This window comes from Silene latifolia, chromosome 11 (assembly GCF_048544455.1).
Source record: "Silene latifolia isolate original U9 population chromosome 11, ASM4854445v1, whole genome shotgun sequence".
NCBI lineage: Eukaryota > Viridiplantae > Streptophyta > Magnoliopsida > Caryophyllales > Caryophyllaceae > Silene > Silene latifolia.
Window position 1 is genome coordinate 70,561,131 of NC_133536.1, and position 13,729 is coordinate 70,574,859.

Genomic DNA, 13,729 nt, shown 5'->3' on the forward strand with positions numbered 1-13,729 from the left:
TAAAACTCAGAATTTTTAAGTAGTTTGCCAGTTTATTAGGTCAAGTCTAAACAGTCAGCTATTATTTGAACAGAAATTCGCAGATTATGCGTATGACAAGGCTAAAAACTATCAATACAAGTGCAAGGCTCAAGTAATATGACAAGCTATAGTGCAATTTCATCACGGGAATCTACCGTTCCGACTCAACCTAAATGCAAAAATAAACGTGAAATTTTTTTTTTGAATTTTAACATTTTCTAATTTTTTTGGATTTTTGATTTTTTGAAAATAAACAACAAATGCAAACTGGAAAATTAAACGTGAATGCAAAACAAATGCAGATGCAGACTCAAAAGGATGCAATACCCTCCCCAAACCAAAACGGACAACGCCCTCGTTGTCCTCCAGATACACCAGTGAGAAAAATGGGGGATGGGAGTATACAACCAATAAAAGAAAATAAAGGAGACGAAATAAAAAGAGTAAGAGAACATACAAAACACGAACTTCCCCAAACCGCCGAAAACCGGGAAGTGAGTAGACCAAGATAGCTACTCGTCGTCGGCACCGCCGTCTCCTAGGTACTCCGACTCAACAAAACGGTCTCCCCAAACCATCAACAAACAAGGGGGGACCTCTAGTCATCATCGCCAAGCTGATCCTCCAGACCGGGTACGAACGGAGGATCCCTCTCCTCCTCTCTGGCAGCCCGGTGTGCCGCCTGCTCTGCCCGTAACCGCACCGCTCGTGCTACCGCTGTCTCCTCCGGCTCCTCCTCTGAGTCAGAAGAAGGTGGAGGGTACCCGTCCGCTGGGTATCGGTAGAAGGAAGGATGCGGCCACCCCTCTGGAATCGGTCGCCGGGCTCGGATATGGAACTCGTAGAGCGGGAATACAGCCAAAGCCATATCCCGTCTCATCTCAGTAATGTACCTGCACATATCCGATAACACGGCATCACGACGCCCTTGGTCCATGACCTCGGGCGCCTCTAAAACAGGAGGGCAGACAAAGTTGGCCGGAAAGGCCGGGTCAGAGGGAGGTGGAGTGAGTGTAGGCTGAGGCGTGGGGGTCGGTCCAGCCTGGGCCTGAGTCTGAGAGCTAGAGGATGCTCCGGCCTCCAGCTTCCTCTTCCTAGAAGAAGAAGGAGGGGTGAAGGTAAGGTGGTAGGTAGGTGGTGGTGGCCTCGCTCCCTCAGCAGTAGTAGGGAGCGACAGAAGTGGCGGAAGGGTAGAGCACGGCAAGGTAACAGACGTGGAACCACAGATCTTCCACGTCCTCGCACTCCCCTTCGCCTTTGGGAACCAGGCGAAGTCAGTCATGGCTCCCAGGTCAAGGTAAGCCATCTCATCAGATGCAGTGAGCCTGGGGTCAGTGGGGTAAAGGTGGCGGGCAATCCTAGTAACTAGCCCGCCGCAGACAATAGCGGTCTTTACCCGAGTCCCAATTCCATTCCAATGCTGAGCTACCAGATAAGCAATATTTAGAATAAACGGGGTACCGTAGTCAATGTTGAGGTACCCTGCGAGAATCGCTAGCTCAGTGTTGGTCACGTTATTGGACTCAGGGCGCCCAAAAATGGTCTCTCCTAACAGACGCAAGTAGTAACGGGGCGCAGGTAGGTGGACATGAGCTCCCTTCCGTGAGGGGAAGGGAGTGTGAGTAAGCGCAGCCCAAAGTGGCTGAAGGAGGTCTCGAGGTGGGGCGGTGGGACCGTCACTAACTAGGCCTAAAACCTGCCCAAACTTGGGCAAAGTCCAGCGGTGTGACTCGTTGCGGAGTCGAAAGTGAATGCAAGAGCTGGAGTGGTCAGCATCATAAGACTCGGTGTCAAAGGAATAGGAGCTAAAGAACTCGTATGTAAGGGTACGAATAGTAGCCTCCTGCATGGTAATCGGACCGACATACCCGTCCCATTCAACAAACTACGAGACCTCCTCATAAATGCCTAAGGTCTCTAGGTCGGTCCGCGCAAGGAAACGGGTGGGGGAGAGAGGGCAACGAAGTAAAGCGACTAACCGTTTCCGGTGAGCCTCGAAGTGAAACGACGTGGCGCTTCGGTAAAGGTGTGAGAGCGCCCTCTCCCGTAACAATGACCTCGGAAGGGCTGGAAGTGTTGGCTAACCGGCTAGCCTGCTGGTGTGGCCTCGGTGGCAGCATACCAGGCTGCGGGAGACGAGGAGTGCGTCCATGATCCAGCAAGGAGAAAGGCCCGGTAGGAGTAGTGGTGGTGTAGCTCGAACCGAGCTCCCATTGAGCTAGCCGCGGAGTAAACTGTCCCTGCACTGAGACAAGTAGAACTGGTCTTTGCGGTGGTGACCAAGGCGGAGCTAGTGGCAACAAAGCAGGGACCACCGACTCGCTCACGGACGAGCCGGAGGACGTACTAGTAGAAGGCAAAGAACTCGCGTCCATCCTGCAAAGTATCAAAGGGCACGAATAAGAGAGGGTCTTGCTAACCGTGGTTAAAACAACCCGCTAACCAACATGTGATGACAAAAATGGCCCTATCGGTCGAAAAAAAATCGACTTCCGAATGCAAACCCAACAATTCCTCAAAACTTGAATTACTGACATGTGAGTGGTGGTGATATGATAAAATAATGACCGCTAAAGGCGAATACAGCATGAAAACCAAATATGGGAGCATGTATGACTCCTAGCAGTCGAAGATTGCTACTCACAACACGGGATTTCCCAACAATTCACATCGAGTAATGGCGATAGGGGACGGTAACGGCAGTTAACAACAGTGATAAGTAAGCATGGACTGAAGTTAAGCAAGCAAGGCAACAGAAGGATCGTCTGATAGTCGACATATTCGACGTACAGGAACCCTAATCGCGGAAATCGCGCAAAATTCGAATTAATCATATAGAAACAGCGAAGAATTGCGAAACTATCATCAACAAGCTAATCAAGGGCAAATGAACACAATTTAATCGAAACAAATCGACTAGACATGGAATTTCCGAACCCTAATTCAATCACCTCAAAGAAATTCGAATTAATTGAAGAGAAAATGCAAAGAGTGTGAAAGAAAACACTTACTTGATGATGATTAACCTACAATATGCAATTAAACTTCAAAAAACAATCAACCAAGGCGGATTTTCGATTGAAAAACCGCAAACCCTAATCCCCTTTAAAAACCGAGAAAACGAGCATAAAAGATGGGGAAAATATGGGACTATTGAAGATTAATTAGCTATGAAGGGATTGTAGGTGGCGGATTTGATAATATTGGGCAAGAAATGGGGATTTGGGGGAAAATCAATCGCACATTAGGGAGAGGTTAGACGGAAATTATAAGTGAAATGAAATAAGATTAGGGAAATAAAGAGTTTAAGAAAGAAAACTCCCGCGGTCCCTGTTCATTTCACTCGATCGAGTGGTTTTAATCACTCGATCGAGGGCTTTTGCTGTCCCCTTTGCCCGATCGAGTAATAGACCTCTCGATCGACCATTTCCTCTGTGGCCTTCCTCGATCGAGTAACCAGCAAGCTCGATCGAACCAACTTCCACTCGATCGAGTACGAAAAGTACTCGATCGAGGATTTCCTCGTGTAGACTTCTTTGAATTTCCGTCCTTTCTTCTTTGAATTGCGTGCATCTTCCCCAAACCTGCGTAAAACATATCCAAACACATCCCAAAATACCAAAAACGCAGAAAGCACAATCTAAAGTCTCAGTCTAAGCTAAAGAAATGTCTAAACTAATTGTCCTAATTAAAAACGTAAATAAGAAATTCAAAAGAAATTCAACCAAATATCTATTACAATTTGTTACACGGGGCATTTCCCCGTTTAATTCCCGTCAGCTTTCAGTAGCCCCTTCGTGGGCTTCTGACTGGAGGACGTCACTTCAGCGATACTGACCGTCCTCTTTGATTTCCATGAGCTTGAATTACTGTTTGTGACAGTAGGAGGAATGTAGTTCCCATCTATGTAGGTTCGAACTGTCTTCGTTCTCGCCCCTCTGTCATCTTCTTTGGCATCCTTGGCTCCAGTTTGATTGATAATGGTTGCACCCTGTCCCTTGACGACTCCTTTCTTGCCTTCATCTGTACCTGCAGTAAGGGAAACAGACGAATTTTCCTCCTTTTTGCTCTCAGCATGAGGCGGAGGGTTAGCAATAACAGGAATATTCTCTAGATTTTCATCTGGAGTGTCAATAATAGGGTCAACAGAAGAGAGGGCATTGCAAGGCTGAGCTTGCATGGGAGCCGTCCGGAACTTGGACTGATGGAAAGTCAGCTCCTCGTCCCCTACCTGAAAGGTCAAAGTCTTCCCCCCGACGTCTATTACTGCGCGGGCAGTGGACAAAAATGGTCTCCCTAAAATGATAGGGGTGTGCACATCTTCGGGGATATCTAAGACGACAAAATCAACGGGAATAAAGAACTTCCCGATCTGAACAGGTACGTCTTCTGCTACACCTAGTGGCCGTGATAAACTACGGTCAGCCATTTGGACAGTCATGTTGGTGCAACTCAGCTTTGTCACACCAAGTCTCTTAGCTAGAGATAAAGGTAGAACACTTACGCTAGCGCCTAAATCGCATAGCGCATTATCAATCAATCGCATACCGATGTGACAAGGGATCGAAAAACTACCCGGGTCTGATTGCTTAGGAGGTAGCTTATTTTGAGATAGGGCTGACCCCACCTCAGTCAAAGCTACGGTCTCATTATCATTTATAGTCCTCTTACGTGCTAAAATTTCTTTCATAAATTTTAAATAAGAGGGTACCTTGGTCAGCAATTCAGTGAACGGCACGGAAACTTCCAAACTCTTCAAAAGTTCAACAAATTTGCTAAACTGTTGATTAATCTTGGTATTCTGCAGCCGCCTCGGGAAGGGAACAGTAATTGGAATCTTGAGCCCCTTGTTTCTCGCTTCCAAAGTGTCTTCCGGAGCAAGTTCAGTATCCTTCGGACGCTTTTTACCTCTCGAACGAGGCCTTTCTGGTAATTCCTCGCTTAAACGAGCACTAGCAGGCTCTCGAATAAGCTTCCCGTCATCAATATCACTCGATCGAGCAATGTGGTCACTCGATCGAGCACCTTCTTCAAGCAACCCGTCGATCGAGCAACATTCCCACTCGATCGACCATCTTCAGCTTCCAGTTTACTCGATCGAGCAGAAAGACTACTCGATCGAGGGCTTTCCTCACCAATTCCACTCGATCGAGCACCAGTCTTCAGTCGATCGATTAACTCTTGTGTCGTGAGTCCTTTTCTCTTAACAGAACACTTTTCATCATCGATTCTGACTTCCTCGGGTCCGATTTTACTTACGGTCCTTCATAAGAGAGACCGCTTCTCAACTCTATCAGATGCACCGTCTCATTTGGGTTCTTGTCATTTTGAGTTGGCAAATGACCGGGCTTCCTTGAGGATTGATTTTCGGCCAGTTGGGCAACTTGAGTCTCAAGTGCCTTGAATGCCGTGTCCTTTTGTTGTAATTGCTTTGCAATGGACTGCATCATGGACTTTAACTCACCTATCTCACTCACCCCACTAGATGACGAAGCACCTTGGTTAGGAGGGTTGAAAGACGGAGGCTTCTGATAGCCTTGTTGCTTCTGGTGTGGAGGAATATAGGGCTGTTGCGGCTGATTTGGAGGGGCAGTGGGGTTGAGTACGTTCTGGTTACTCCACCTCAAATTGGGGTGGATATTCGGCTCGTAATGAGTGTTGTTTTGCCTGTAGTGTTGAAAGGCAGCACATTGCTCATAAGGACTAGGACAATAATCAGCGACATGTCCATCTACCCCACACCTTGTACAGACGAAGGGACCGTCTGTCATAGCATTAACATGGTACATTCCTCCCTTGAGAGCTCCCCCTAGTTCGTACTTGTCAAACCTCGCGGTAAGGGCTTCTAATGCGGCTACTAAAGAGGATTCAACGGCTCTCCTTTGGTTTCCTCTTGAATTCCCATATTCAGCCCTGTGAGTGGCTAAATCATCTATGATTTTCCATCCCTTGGTCGCTCCCAAGTTGTCAGCAAAACGACCATTGGCTGCAGCATCTAAAATGGCCCTCTGGTCATCATATAAACCATTGTAAAAATGGTTGCACAAACTCCATTTTTCGAAACCGTGATGTGGTATGGTACGCACTAGTTTCTTAAAACGAAGCCATGCCTCGTGGAAGTTCTCGTCGGGCCCTTGTTTGAAACTTATTATCTGAGCTCTAATGGCGATGGTTCTCGAAGCAGAGAAGTACTTTTTATAGAACGCCAATGCTAGCGTATTCCAGTCCGTTATGCCGTGAGCAGCTCGGTCCAAATCCCTATACCACTCCCTTGCAGCATCGCGGAGTGAGAAGATGAACATAGTTTCCTTGATCTGGTCAGCTGTCACGCCGGTGGGAGGAGGTATGGAAGCGCGATAATCAATGAAGGTCTCCATATCTTTGAGTGCGTCTTGATTGCAGCTCCCGAACTCGATTTTTCTCGACCATATTGATGTATGCAGGCTTGGGCTCGAACTTCCTAGCATCTCCCGGCAGTTCGAACCCTTTATAGAGATTGTCAGCCGTGGGCTCGGAGTGACTAGCAATGGTTGCTTCCTCAGCCATTTCGGGAAAATCTGGGAAAGTAATAGATTCAACTGATGAATTGGAAACTGGAGAAGACGGTGGATTGTCTTCGAAAAGCTCGTTCTCGTAAAAGCTACCACGAGAACTAGGCTCTTCCTCTGCCTGTTGTTCTTGAAATAGTCTCCTTTTTACGTGCAGAGATCTCTCAATCTCGGGATCAAAAGGTAGTAGTGGCCCACCTTGCGACTTGCGCATAAGACGAAACTACAGACAAGATATAAGAGTAGTCTAAGGAACGATGTTCCTTAAACTAAAAGAAGAATTAAAAATAAAACAGCTAGTAAATTGAACAATTGCCTCCAAGAACGGCGCCAAAACTTGACACGTCCGTCGCGTGCACTGTCAAAAATAAAACCTAACGGTCTCAACTAAAAATGTATTAGAGGCAGTCGAGTATCGAATCCTCAGGGAGGTAATGCAACTACAGCTGTCTATTTCTAATCCTACAGTAACAATTGGGTTTGATTAAATTTTTGGTTCTAAGCTACGGAGTTGAAAGGGAAGAGGAATAAAGCGGAGAGCAGTAAAGTAGGAAAATGAATTAAAACTATCAATAAGAGGGGGACATGTCGGGAATTCGGTTCACTACGGTAGTTCAACAACTTAGCAGTAAATGACTCAGACGAACTAAAGTGAGACGGATATTAGAAGGTCCTTTCGGTCCACTTCCCACCCTAAAATACCACTAACTTAACTTTCGTCCTCATTAGGGTAGTCTCTTGTTTATAGCAGGCCTATTTAGTCCAATCTTTCGATCCAGGATTAATTGTAGCAGATTAATGGGTGACATAGAAGCGTGCACTCAACTAGGTCGAGAATTACGGTTATATTGCTATAGTGACGAGAGTCTCTTATCGGTTCATCGATTCATTCACTACATCGTCATTATTCTACATGATTCCCTAATCCCAACATGAAGGGGTTTAGCTATTCATACTCATAATTAATCTATCAACAGATAATTTCCCAGCAGATAACATAACGGAATAATAATAAAATTCAATAATAAATAAACTAGGGCAGGAAGAATGATAACAATAACGCGAATTAAAAGCAACAGAAGGTTAATTATTATTAAAGAGGAGAGAAGATTACAATCCAAGCAAATTAGCGTAAAGACACGAAATCCAATGAAGAAATCCGAAAACGAGAGTAGCGATCGAAGGTTTAAGCAACGTAACAAAGTTCTCTTTGTGAAGGAAGGTAAAAAGATAGATAAAAAGATCAAGTAAAAGAGATGCCTAATTAACCTAGTAAACATAGGTTAAATAGCCAAAGTCTAAGAGTCTTTGCGGAAAAATACTAAAACATGGACTAATTAAAGCCCATAGCGTCAAAGCCTCTCGATCGAGTGGCTTACACCACTCGATCGACCAAGATCTCAGCAGAAACTCCTCGATCGACCATCAGGGTACTCGATCGAGGGCTTGGTCAAATGCAGCTTACTCGATCGAGTAAGGAATAGCTCGATCGAGCCTTGGGGAGCTTAGGGACCACTCGATCGACCACCAATCAGCTCGATAGACCACTTGGGTCTTCAATTCAGCTCACGTCTTCACCCAAGTGCCTCGTAATGCGTGCAACGACACTTCCAAGTGCAACATCTCACTCTGGGATAATCCCGTCTCCTCTAAATGCATGCAAAAGGGACGAAAAGGAGTATGGTTCCGCTACTTCCGCGATCATTCCTACAAAAAGGACAAAATACACCAAAGTAGCCAATTCGGGCAAAATACTATAAAAACAGTATAGAAATGCATAGAAATACGTGCTGAAATAGGCCAAAAAGACTATACATTAGGCACGTATCAATCTTCATTTAAAGCCTTCGTGGGCTTGAATTGAAAAGCACCATGAGATATTGAGATCATCTCCAATGGAGGATCACTCGGCTTATTTACTGTGGGAGATGGAGCAGCAGAAGAAGCAGGCAGAGTATTCTGAGGAGGAGGAGTTGCAGGAACCGCTGCCCTGGTAGATTTTTTTTTTGCGGCCATTATTTGAAGAATTATGGAAGATTGATTAAAGATTTGGGAAGTTAGGAATTAAGAAAACTGAAGAAAAAGAAAGTTAAAAAAGATGAGAAGAAATTGTGTTGATGAGTTAAACTTAATGAAGCACCCAAGTATTTATAGCAAAGAAGATTAGGGTTCCAGCCGCAAAATCATTAAGGAAGTTGCAGTAAATATCCACGCGTCAGCAACTGCAGTAAAAGAGCCGTTACAGGAAACTCATCAGGAAAAAACTTAACCGTTGGGTAATCTTGCCAAAATTAAAGTTATCTCCTCATTTTTTCTTCCTGGCACTACAAATAAGGTGATAAGAGGCAATTGTTAGGCCTGGGAATTCACTGACCGCCCTGATCAATACCTCACCTGAACCTGACTACCAGGCTGTCAGGGTGTCAGGCTATCAGGGCAGATGAAGATAGGCGCGAGGCCATGGAGAGGACAACGGTCAAAATATCAGGACAATATTTGACAATATCCGCGTGTATTAATGGAAATAAATACGCAGCATTAAGAATAAAGATTATGCAGTAAATATGGTAATTAAGAGGGAGATATTCAGCAATTATTACCAGCAATTATGGAGAATATTCAGCCTTCAATGCTTGATCATACAGCCGTTCAAGATGGGAAAGCTATATAAGAGACACTTTGAAGATATTGGAGACACATCATTGATACGCAAGAAGAAATATACCCATTACTTAGAGAAATACAAGCATTGTTATTATCATATCATTATTCTCCCAAATCATATAGTGAAATCCTATCCTGGCTTGGTGCCCGTGGTTTTTTCCCATTCAAGGGTTTTCCACGTACAAAATTATTTATCTTGTTATTATTGTTATTTTATTTATAGCTCAATATCGTACCCTGACGACCTGACCAATAGTCTAATTAGAGCTAGTTAACCCTACACAATATCACCCTGACCTGATTTCACCCTGCGTAAAATCCACACAAAACAATTGGCGCCCACCGTGGGGCATCTAGCTCTCTAAATCCTTTTTTCTTATCATACAAAAAACTCAAAAACCTACAAAAATGGCCCAACCCACCGTTGAGGAACAATTGAATATAGCTCTCCAAAAAATCACTGAATTGGAAAGCCTGAAAGAAAAAGTGCCCCAAACTGAAGCAGAAATCCTGCAACTGAAAGAATCTGAGTCAGCCCTGAAGCAAAAATTGGAAAAAACCCAAGGGGCAGGCTCTAGATTCCAACCGGGAACCCCGTTTTCATCAATCATTAAGAACATTGATTTTTCCATCTTTGGGAGCCCAAGTACTCCTAAGATCACTAACGTAGATGGTGATGATGAACCAAAAAATGATGATAAACCTGATGAATCTACAGCAGTCATCATGATGGCAGTAGTTCCGGAGATCAAGAAACTCAACGAAAAATTTGATAAAATACCAGGAGTACCTGCCAGCATGGAAGAAGCTGCCCCTGACAGCTATGCTGATTCGCCCTTCATAGACGAAATAGCAAAAGTAGACCTACCAAAGAAGTTCACAATTCCATCCATGAGGGTCTATGATGGAACCACGGATCCAAAAAATCACGTGGCTCTTTACAAGCAAAAGATGCTGGCTGCGTCTATCCCCAGCGAGTTTAGACAAGTTTGCATGTGCAAAGGATTTGGAACAACCCTGACTGGCCCTGCCCTGCAATGGTACATCAACCTGCCTACTGGCAGCATCCATTCCATTGTCAACCTGATCAACAGTTTCAACGAGCAGTTTGCAAGTAGCAGGGAGTTGGAAAAACGATCCAGTGACCTTTACCGAGTTACGCAGAAGCCTGATGAAACTCTCAGGACATTCCTTGCAAGATTCAACAAAGAGAAAGTGTTTATACCCAGGTGTGACGTTGGAACAGCAGTGGAGGCATTCAGACAGGGGTTACTACCACATAGTGACTTATACAGTGAACTCACTAAGTATCCCTGCCACACCTTCGAAGATGTTCAGGCCAAGACCCTTGCCTTCATCAGGCTGGAAGAAGATAAAAGCTACAAACTTGGATCACCCAGTGGACCAAGGGATCATGAAAGAAGCAATAGGAAAAGCAACAGAGGGAACAACTACAGACCTACTCCATATTCCAGGCCAGATCAGTCAGAAGTCAACCTGGCTCATGAATATCAAGGTAAGGTTAAAGTTTATCCACCTATCTCCGAACATAACTTTAGTGTTGATATTGCAGGATTAATCCAGAGGCTTGACAACATGGGAACAGCTGTTAGATGGCCCAAGAAATCAGAAAATCCAAATCCCAGGAGAGACAATTACATTATAATGTATTTTTAACATATGTGACATGTTACTCGACATGTTACATTATAATGTGACATATGTAACATGTTACTTGACATGTTACATTATAATGTATTTTTAACATATTAAAAATCATTATATAATTAAATATGTCACATACAAAAATAATTAGTAATTCATAATTACTTGTACCAAAATGGGTCATATAATTATAAACTACAACAACTTGTATTTATAATAATTATTCATTCTATTTTAATTGTTTCGTAAACAATAATTTTATCTAAGTAATAAAGCGATTCGATTACTTAGACCGTATCTTATTTAATCAAATTACAATAAGACACGTTAACTTTACTCAAAAAATCATCCGTCAATTTTAAGCAATTTAATTAACTCGTATCGGCATACGATTAATTAAATAATCAATTAAGAGTATTTCCCTATAGGTATGACCTAAGGGGATCAACTGATCACCACCGGCCGCACGACGAGTAATGTCAAACTCTAGTCAGCCAATCATTACCGATATGTGTGGACCAGTTGACTGTAAAATATTACATCCCACATGTATTCTTAAAATGAGATTTAAACATGTGATCATCATGATCAACAGTTGTGATCGCATTATTGTCGGAGGACACATATTCCAACAGTCCCCAACCTGAAAAGTCAATGTCTTGCCTCCGACGTCTATTACTGCACGGGCAGTAAATAAAAATGGTCTCCCTAAAATAATAGGGGTATGGGCATATTCGGGGATGTCAAGAACAACGAAGTCAACGGGAATAAAGAACCTCCCGATCTTAACAGGTATGTCTTCTATGACACCTAGTGGCCGTGATAAGCTACGGTCGACCATCTGAACAGTCATATTTGTGCAATTAAACTTTGTCAAACCAAGTCTCTTAGCCAGAGACAGCGGTAAGACACTCACCCTAGCGCCAAGATCGCATAACGCGTTATCAATCAAATGGGTACCAATATGACACGGAATCGAAAAACTACCCGGGTCTGACTGTTTGGGAGGTAACTTATTCTGAACTAGGGCCGTCCCTACCTCGGTCAAAGCTACCGTCTCATGATCATTAATGAGCCTCTTACGCGATAAAATTTCTTTCATAAATTTAAGGTAAGAGGGTACCTGTGTCAGCAATTCGGCGAATGGCACAGTGACCTGGAAACTTTTCAGGAGTTCGGCAAATTTGCCGAATTGTTGATTAGCCTTAGTACTTTGCAAACGCCTAGGGAAAGGTACCGTGATGGGTATCTCGAGTCCCTTGTTCCTCTCTTCCAACGTGTCAGCCGGATCAAGCTCCAAATCCTTCGGACGCTTCTTTCCTCTCGAACGAGGTCTTTCAGGCGATTTTTCACTCGATCGAGCACTAGCAGGCTCTCGATCGAGCTGTTCTTTATCTACACTACTCGATCGACCAAAAATACCATTCGATCGAGTAGTTTCTTCAACAAAATCACTCGATCGACCAGAAATATCACTCGATCGAGTAAGTTCTTTTCCCTGTTCACTCGATCGAGTAGAATTTTCACTCGATCGAGTCCTTTCTTCAGCATTTCTACTCGATCGACCCCCTGTAATCAGTCGATCGAGTACTTTTCTTGTCGTCAGCTCCTTTTCTTCACCAGAACACTGTTCATCAGCAATTATTTCCTTCCTCGGGTCTGATTTCAACACGTCCGGTCCCTCATATGAACAACCGCTCCTCAAAATAATTAAATTTACCGTCTCATGTGGATTTTTATCAGCTTGTGACGGTAAATGACCCGGTTTCCTTGTGGACTGGTCCGCGGCTAACTGGGCAACTTGAGTTTCAAGTGCCTTGATAGATGCATCTTTTTGTTGATCAGTCAGCTGCCACTGCTTTTTTAAAGACTGCAACATCGTCTTCAACTCACCTAGCTGACCTACTCCACCAGAAGATGATGCACCTTGATTAGGTGTAGAGAAGGAAGGAGGCTTCTGAAAGCCTTGTTGAGTCTTATGTGGAGGGACATACGGCTGCTAGTGCTGTGGAGGAGGGGTAGGATTGAGCACATTTTGACTTGTCCACCTCAAATTGGGATGGACTGCCCCTTGGTTGTTATAATAGGAACCCCCTCCTTGCCTATATTGTTGAAAAGCAAGGACCTGTTCCTTCTCCGTAAGACACCCAACAGCAATGTGACCGTCGTTGCTCCCACACCTCTCACATGTGACAGTCTCCCCTCTAGTAAGCAAATGGACCGTCTGAGGCTCCCCAGCAGAATGCAGCTCCAACTTATCAAATCTAGCATTCATGGCTTCCAGTTGAGCCACAACTTGCTTATCGACTGCATGAACTGTTCTAATACCATCCCTCGGGTTTCCATACTCAGCACAGTGGGTCGCCATCTCTTCAATAAGAGCTCATCCTTATCATCATCGGTGTTCTTTTGGAATCTTCCGTTGGATGATGCATAAAGTATGGCTCTGTGATCATCGTACAACCCATTGTAGAACTGATTGGACATAAACCACGGGTCAAAACCATGGTGAGGAAGAGACCTCACCAACCGCTTGAAACGGGACCATGCTTCATAAAAAGTTTCATCAGGTGCCTGCTTGAAACTTGTGATCTTTGCCCTCAGCTGATTAGTGCGCTGCGGAGGGAAATATCTCTTATAAAAAGCAAGAGCAAGGGTCTCCCAGTCTGTGACCCCCACGGCCGTACGGTCCAAATCAGTCAGCCACTCCCTGGCTGAGTCAGTCAAAGAAAAAGGAAATAGAACTTCCTTAATCTTGTCTTGAGTTACCCCCTTTGTGGCGGGGATAGTAGAACAGTAGTCCGTAAAGACCTCCATATGCTTTCTCGGGT

General features: G+C 44.3%; 1 non-coding gene across 1 annotated transcript; it reads left to right on the top strand.

The window, feature by feature from the left end:
• Positions 1-13,398: 13,398 nt before the first annotated feature.
• LOC141616032 (small nucleolar RNA R71) lies at positions 13,399-13,504 on the top strand. The gene has a single exon (XR_012530409.1). It is a non-coding gene; the product is annotated as a small nucleolar RNA R71 (small nucleolar RNA).
• The last annotated feature ends 225 nt before the right edge of the window (positions 13,505-13,729 follow it).